Source organism: Atractosteus spatula, chromosome 10 (genome assembly GCF_055471065.1).
Source record: "Atractosteus spatula isolate fAtrSpa1 chromosome 10, fAtrSpa1.hap1, whole genome shotgun sequence".
NCBI classification, from domain to species: Eukaryota; Metazoa; Chordata; class Actinopteri; order Semionotiformes; family Lepisosteidae; genus Atractosteus; species Atractosteus spatula.
Window position 1 is genome coordinate 19,218,586 of NC_142715.1, and position 7,957 is coordinate 19,226,542.

The 7,957-nt window shown below is 39.0% G+C and overlaps 1 non-coding gene across 1 annotated transcript; it reads right to left on the reverse strand.

Annotated features, from left to right (window-relative positions):
- Positions 1 to 1,808: 1,808 nt before the first annotated feature.
- trnal-caa (transfer RNA leucine (anticodon CAA)) lies at positions 1,809 to 1,921 on the reverse strand. The gene is made up of 2 exons: positions 1,884 to 1,921; positions 1,809 to 1,854 (listed from the first exon to the last, which is right to left on the reverse strand). It is a non-coding gene; the product is annotated as a tRNA-Leu (tRNA).
- Between the last annotated feature and the right edge of the window lie 6,036 nt (positions 1,922 to 7,957).

Genomic DNA, 7,957 nt, shown 5'->3' on the forward strand with positions numbered 1-7,957 from the left:
TTATATTACTGTACTCACATCTCAATCTTCTGTTGAGTGAGAACTCTTTGCTCGTGTTCATAGAGAGCCAGGTTTACCTTTTGAATCTCACCCGGGATTTCCTGAGAGATCATTCAGCGAGCGAGTCCTCCCTCTGGACTCGGCACTGAGCTGAAAGCTGCACGAATTCCTCACTGCGTGTCCTGTACTGTTACAGGTGGTCCAGAGTTAATGTACAGCACAGTGACATGAACACCTTGAACTTTTTCTGTATGTGAAGGAAAATGCAAAAGAGCATGTAAAGTATTGATCATATAAAATATCCATGGTACAACTTGAGAAAAAACTAAAGAAAAAAACAACGACTTTTGATGATTACAAGAGATTCAAGAAACACAACCGTCCGCAGATGGGTTCGGATCCTGAACGCTTAAGTCAAAAGAACAAAAGCGAAGTAAACTCTCTTCATTGTCTTATAGTTTATGAAATAAAACAATTTCTTACTTTCTCAATAATTTCTTACCGTTGATAGACGATTTATTGAATTTTAACAGAATCACAATTACAAACATTTTGGGTTAAACTGTTATTCACATACTCTTAACAAAGAGAAACATTAGTGTCTTCCGGTGTGTGAGCCCATTTCTCAAAAAATTAAAAAATAAGTTATATAAATTGAATTGTTCTACTTTTTAGGCTTGCATAGTCTTATTCATATTTCAGTTAAACCTTTTCTTCTGTAGTAATTTCATTCGATATTAAAATTAGTCCTGATTTACAATTTTTGGACATGGTTCATCTTAAAGAATTTTGTAATAAGTTTCAGTTTAGGAAAATCGTGCCCAGAAGCTACCAAAACTGGTAATGTTCACATAATGTGTAATGCAAAAGCAGCAGTTGGGGTGGGAAACAAAAGGCATTTCTTGGTATGAATCCTAAAACTTCATAGATGGTGTTCTAGGACTTCTCGCTTCAGATAAAGCTGTCAATACATCATAGATTTCTACTCAATCAATATCAGCAGTGTTATCACTACCGAACGCTAAATATAGATCCTGGCAATAATTCATGAGTTGTTCGTTAGAAAATTGTTTATGTTTTTTTAACATATTTTCAATACCAGACAAAAAGTCGGAAGTTTCAATTTCATGCAACTGATGAAATCTCTCTTCAATGGAAGTTATAAGTACAGTACATCCAGAATACTGCGGAATCAATCAGATTTACATGTTTCTTGTGGATCCAGAAGATCATTTTGAGACTCAAAACATGCCTGTCTTTTCTTTTTTCGAGGACGAAGGAGCAGCAGCAGGAGTAGCAGTAATGGCAAGAACGTGTTTAGAGTTCAGCACTTCTCATTTCTAATGCAGAGCCATCGACTCGGAAGCACCACCCGCGATAACAGAAATTGCAGAATTGGTCTGTTCATGCTGCTTACACGCTTTGAATTGCTGGCATTTTTTGCAAGTTCCTTTTTGAGGGTTCATGAAATTCCTCACATTTGAGCCAACACTAAAATATTTCATTCGGGGTCGCCTAATTCATAGTGCAAACCGAATCTACAGGGGAATGCTGTGGCACATGAAGCCGTTTGTTATTCTGTTGTGAGGTGTGAGGGGCGGAATGCAAATCGAGTTGGTGAATAGAAAATGAAACAGGAGTCACTTCTTGAGCTACGAATTCCAAAAAGTATGAAAACCTGTGCATTTTAACAGTGCAGAATACTCACAAATTGCACTGAGTTGCTTGCTTTCTTCTGCTGCTTTTATATTTCAGTCATTCACTGTCAGCTAGCACTGGAACAATTCAAGAGAGGTAAAATCAAAAGCTGTCAGGAGTGGGATTTGAACCCACACCTCCATTTGGAGACCAGAACACCCAAGCCAGCTGGAATGACACATGTCCTTGAGTCTGGCACTTTAGACCACTCGGCTACCCTGACAAGCAAGAGCAAATGCTGTGCTGAATGCACCAGTAGTTGACTAAACTGAGTTTCTTCCCTGAAATTATTTGCTTGCGAAGAGCCAAGTTGCCTTGAATGGATCTTGAAAATCAAATATACGGATGGATTGTTATTCGGTTGTGAGTTTTGAGGGGCGTATTATAAATTGAGTTGGTGAAAAGGCGCTTTTTGTTAGTCTGTCGGGAGGCTGCACAAGGTGTTTAGAGGGAGAACTTCTAAAAAGCAGGCTCTCTATGTTTAACATCAAGGCAGATTTTTTTTTTCTCAATGGAAATGCTCTTTGGCGCTTTCAGCTTTACGTAGGGAACAACGTCTGCCAGATCACTTTTGAGCCAGTGCAAATGGCAATGTGCCACCAAGTACATTTAATATTGGCTGTGGTAGCGAGCTGCTTTTGTTTGTGAAGCTTTTACTTCTTTAAGCTGAATCATCGGCAGGAGTAGCTTATTAAATCTTTGCTCATAGCGCTCCATCAGAAATACATTGGAGGTATTGGAGACCCACGTGGTGTTACCACCCCCTGCCAATCCCTGATTGGTTGATCAAGGTGAGATATGAGTCACTTACTCCTGACACCAAGGAATGCAGTCCAGATGTCCATCTGGCACTCCCTAGACAGATAGGCGCCAATGGATGACCATTGATCATGATAGCCAGGCTTAGCTAAGTGCATCTCCGTTTGGGAGCTGTCCCTTATCAAAAGAAAACATCTTAAATCAGCCTGCATGAATACTTTCTCTGTGGCTGCACCACAGAGAGGGAGAGTGAGAGGGGGCCTCATTTAGGAAAGCACAGCAATGCTTAATTCTGTCTTATTAATAAGCATTGCCGCTACAGCTGTAAAGTTATTTGGCGAGCATGGACCTCTGAGAAGGAGTCTGAATCCATCAAGAAGACAGGAATTCTAATATCGCACTGCCGTCTTGTGTACAAAATATTTGTTCAGCTCTAATGTCTGTGTGCATTGACAAGGCATCTCAAAAGGACATATTAAATAAGAAAATGATCCTTTCTGTTACCATTCCTGTGGTTGGAGCGTTGTTTCACCCTTTTACGTTCTACAGTATTTACAGACAAGGTTTTATCACTGGAGTTGTACAGAACAAGTGTGCATCAGTCCATGAAAATCATCAGTACTGCTGTTTTTCTATGCATAGTTTAATCAAGAGCACTTAAAAGATGCAAAAGATGGATTGTGTTCTGTGAGCACCTGCACATCTCTAAGTCACTTCCACAGCCTCCTGTGTTGGGGATGTAGCTCAGCGGTAGAGTGCAGTCTTTGCATGTATGAGGTCCTGGGTTCAATCCTTGGCATTTCCAAGTGCTTTATGTTACTGTGCTTACATCGCAGTCTTCTGTTGAGTGAGAACTCTTTGCTCGTGTTCATAGAGAGCCAGGTTTACACAATTAAACTTGAAGTGCTGCAGTTTTAAATGTACCTCCAAAGCATTTAGTTCTGTTAACTACCAAAGAATGTGAACTAAGAACTTAAAGTCACATTCAGGAAATCCAGAGAACGTCTTCACACTTGTCGTGGCTGTTGCAGAAAAACCTCACCCGGGATGTTGAATCTCACCCGGGATTTCCTGAGAGATCATTCACCGAGCGAGTCCTCCCTCTGGATTCCGCATTGAGCTGAAAGCTGCGCGAATTCCTCACTGCGTGTCCTGTACTGTGTAGCACAGTGACAAGAACGCCTTGAGCTTTTTTCATATGTGAAGGAAAATGCAAAAGAGCATGAAAAGTTTTGATGGTATAAAATATCCATGGTGCAACTCGAGAAAGAACTGATGGACAAAACAATGACATTTGATGATTACAAGAGAAACACAACCGTCCGAACATGGGCTTGGATCCTGACCGCTTGCGTTAAAAGACAAAGCAAAGGATATAACCTGTAAATGTCTTCATGTCTTACAGTTTATGAAATAACACAATTTCTTACTTTCTTAATAATTTCTTACTATTGATAGATGCTTTTTTAATTTTAACAGAATCACAATTGCAAACATTTGGGGTTAAACTGTTATTCACATACTCTAACGAAGAGAAACATTAGTGTCTTCCGGTGTGTGAGCCCATTTCTCAAAAAATAAATAAATAAGTTCTATAAATTGAATTGTTCTATTTTTCAGGCTTGCATAGTCTTATTCATATTTCAGTTAAACCTTTTCTTCTGTAGTAATTTCATTTGATATTAAAATTAGTCCTGATTTACAATTTTTGGACATGGTTCATCTTAAAGAATTTATTAATAAGTTTCAGTTTTGGAAAATCGCGCCCAGAAGCTACTAAAACTTTTATGTTTGCATAATGTATAATGTAATAGTAGCATTTTGGGTGGAAAACAACGAGTATCTTTTGGTATGAATCCCAACACTTCATAGGCGACGTTCTAGGATTTCTTGCTTCAGATAAAGCTGTCAATACATCATAGATTTCTACTCCATCAAAATCAGCAGTGTTATCACTACCGAACGCTAAATATGGATCCTGGCAATACTTTGTGAGATCTTTGAAAGAAAATCCAAAATTCTACTGAAGCAATCAAATTTATATGTTTCTTTACGATCGAGATGAGGATCGTTCCTCTCAAAACTCAAAACATGCCTGACTTTTCTTTTTTCAAGGACAAATGGATTATTGAGGTGTACAGATGGGTTCAAAAACCAAAATCATCTGCTATTGCTGCTGTTTCTTTGATAGTTTCTTCAAATCGTTCAACTGATCATCGATACCAAGAAATAATATCATACAAATTGTGGTTTTCTGTTAATTGCCAATTTTATTGTAATTACATCTTCGATTACAGATGTCTTGCATGTATCACAATGTATAATAGTCACTGTGCATCCTCAGCTAAAATGTGCGACAAAAGTACAAAATACTAAACAACATTTATGGTTACTTCTACATTAAAATGAAGGTAAATATACCAAGATATTAAAATACAATTGTACAGTCCTAACCTAATAAGGCTTGTGACGTTTTCCAATTAATCCGAACTGTCATTTTGAAATATTTAGCTGAGAATGCAAAGAGAGTACAAAGATCAAATTCAATGAGTGAAAATACAACAGTAGTTCACTAAACTGAGTTTCTTCCCTGAAATGATTTGCTTGCGAAGCACCAAGCACCCTTGAACGGATGGCAGAAATCAAATATGCAGATGGATTAAGAGTGTGCTTTCCAACTTTTGTGTAATATTTTCCTTTGTCTTCACAATCTGGATTATATTAAAAGGAGTAATTTCAGTGTAAAACAGCTTTCCTTCTTGGGGAACAACGGTTGTGTTCCATATTTCTAATTATTTTGGTTTCAAGATCGCAATTTAGTGTGAAACATAAAAGTCAGCTGGATAAAGCTGTTACACGTCATTTACAATGGTCTTTCAACTAATAGCCCGTGCAGGGATCAAACCCCAGCTGTTGGTACGAGTTGCGTAAGGCTCTGCAACATGCAGATGAGAAACTAACCTCTGCTTCTTCATTATATACAGTGAGCTATATTTGCGAGCCTACTGCCTCCTACAGGCTCTGTATTTGTTTGCTGTACAAGACCGCCCATGGAGAAATGAAGTGAGGAGGTGTGTTCATTAAAAGGCTCAGCGTCCCTGGGAGGGCTCAAAACACCACCCTTTTGGTTAACACCCGAGCCACAAAGACTCATGTACAGCTTAACACTTCTTGGTCTCAGTGAAAGTGATGCACTTCGTAAAAGTTTCGGAGATTCATTTGTTTTTAAAGGAAAATCACCAACAGCGGCCGAGATCTATTGGAGTTTTTTCATTCTATACTGCGATTTCTGAAGGGTACCCTGTGAAAATACGAGTTTTGACGAGAAGGGATGGACATATTAGGTCAGCAGGCTTGGGGAATTGGACAGTATGGTGAAGGCTGCGGGTTCGGCAGCAGCAGAACCTGATCAGTATCAGTTGACTCCGATATATTTGAAAATTAACTTCGGGATTTAGAGTCAGACATGCTACCGTTGCACCAGTTGGTACTTAGTTAAAAAAAATAGAAAAACAATCAGTGTTCCTGGATCTGTTATCGAGAACAACACCTGCACAAGAGCTGCGCAGGAGGAATTAAAATGTAGTCTGGGAAGAAGATACTCTCTTCGGAAGAGTGGTGCTCCTCACAGGAGAATTTTTTTGTGACGCTGATTAGTCTCCTTTGGGGAATTCAAATTAGTTGATATCTGTGACCTCGTGGCGCAACGGTAGCACGTCTGACTCCAGATCCAGCTACATGTTAAAATCACGTCGAGGTCAGCTATTAGTTTTTCAGGTTCTGCTGGTCCTGAACACGGAATTCACACCATGCAGTTGAGTTCTATCTACACAACGTAGATAATCTAAACAAAATAGAGCAGTACAGGACACGCAGTTAGGATCTCACACAGCGAATACCCTTGAGCACAAGAGAAAAGGCACAGTTCACATCTGCTAAACATCACGTCCGACTTTAGAGACAGCTACATCAGAGAATGAAATCCTGGAAGTTTCAGATCACTTTTTGTATTACAGGTTCAAACAAACCTGAAAGTTAGGGAGTTTCAGGACACTTTTGTTTCATTAAAAAGTGTCTGAAGCCTGTAAATGTAATTTGAAAAAACGCTATTGGACAAAAAAGCTGGTGCTTTTTGTAACGATTTGCTGTTTCATGCTGGAAAGAAAAGGAAACAGACTCAGCGTTTGCTTTCAGGTGCGGGTTATTACATACAGGACATCTATTACTGAGAATCTCGAATAACATTTACACGAACCAGGTAGAAGTTGAACGTAGAACCTTATGATCCAAAATCAGACGCGTTATGTATTAAAACTCTGGTATATCACATAACCTGAATTGCACCATAGTGAGCTCAGCGCTTCTACTAGTAATAGCACCGCCCTGTCTAAAATTTAAAGTGAGAAACGTGTTTTCAAAATATAATCTCTTTAAATTAGACAAAGGGTTTATGTGTCGCACTGAAATTCTGATTGATTTAGAATTCAAAGAAAAACTGTTTTCTTCCAAAACGCCGTGAAAGTATCACATCCACCAGACTCTCTGACTTCACCAGACTTTGCTGGGTGAGCATTTGCTCAGGTATATTAGGTCACGTATCATGTTAAATCATTTCTTCTCAACACAACATTTCCTGGTGCACATTTTCTGTATGAAAAAAAATACATTTTTCCATTGCACGATTGCTGGTGTTTTTTTTTTCTCAAAGCGTACAGAAAGAAAAAAAGAAGAAATAGTGTCGCAAAAGAACTCTGTGGCCCTTGTGAGACATCAAACACACTGGACATGAAAAATGCAAGATAAAAGCCATTTCTCTTCGTTTCTCAGTGTTGGGGCTGCTATGTAAAGGAGGCAATTTGCTCTGAGAGCAGGCTCAGCGCTTACTGAACGCAGATGTCTCAGAGCGGTGTGTCCAAGTGGCTGTAAAAGGGGAGCGTTCAGTTCTTGGTTATCAGTGCAGAAGAAATATTGCTGGCTGGCAAAAAAAGGCAAGCGAACCCGAAACTTGTGATTCAAAACAAGGACCCACCCGTTAGTCTCTGTGGCGAAATCTGTATTGGCTGTTACCCAAAAGGTCAGTGGTATGAGCCCACCCAGGGATGGATTTCTTTTGCGATGTAAACATTGTCTCCTCAAAGGTCGATTGAATTTCACAGCGAAACCTTAACCATTTGAATATTTGCAGGAAATGCGAGCGTTTAACACATGTCAGAATCACCGGGAAATTTCCAATAATGCCCAATATCGCAACTCCCCAGAAAACCATATTCACCCAAGAAAAATGATCGTCGAATCGTCATTTATACTCCCGTCACATCCTCTGCTGAAATATTTTAAAAATACAATGCAGATTGATTTGAGAACTTGGCAAGCATTGTTACGTTAGCACTGTGCAGTTGGGTTTTGATATTTTGACATATTTACCTTAATCTTAACATAAATGTAAACATAAATACTGTACAATCTATTGTAATTTTGTTGAAATTTTAAAATATGTTAG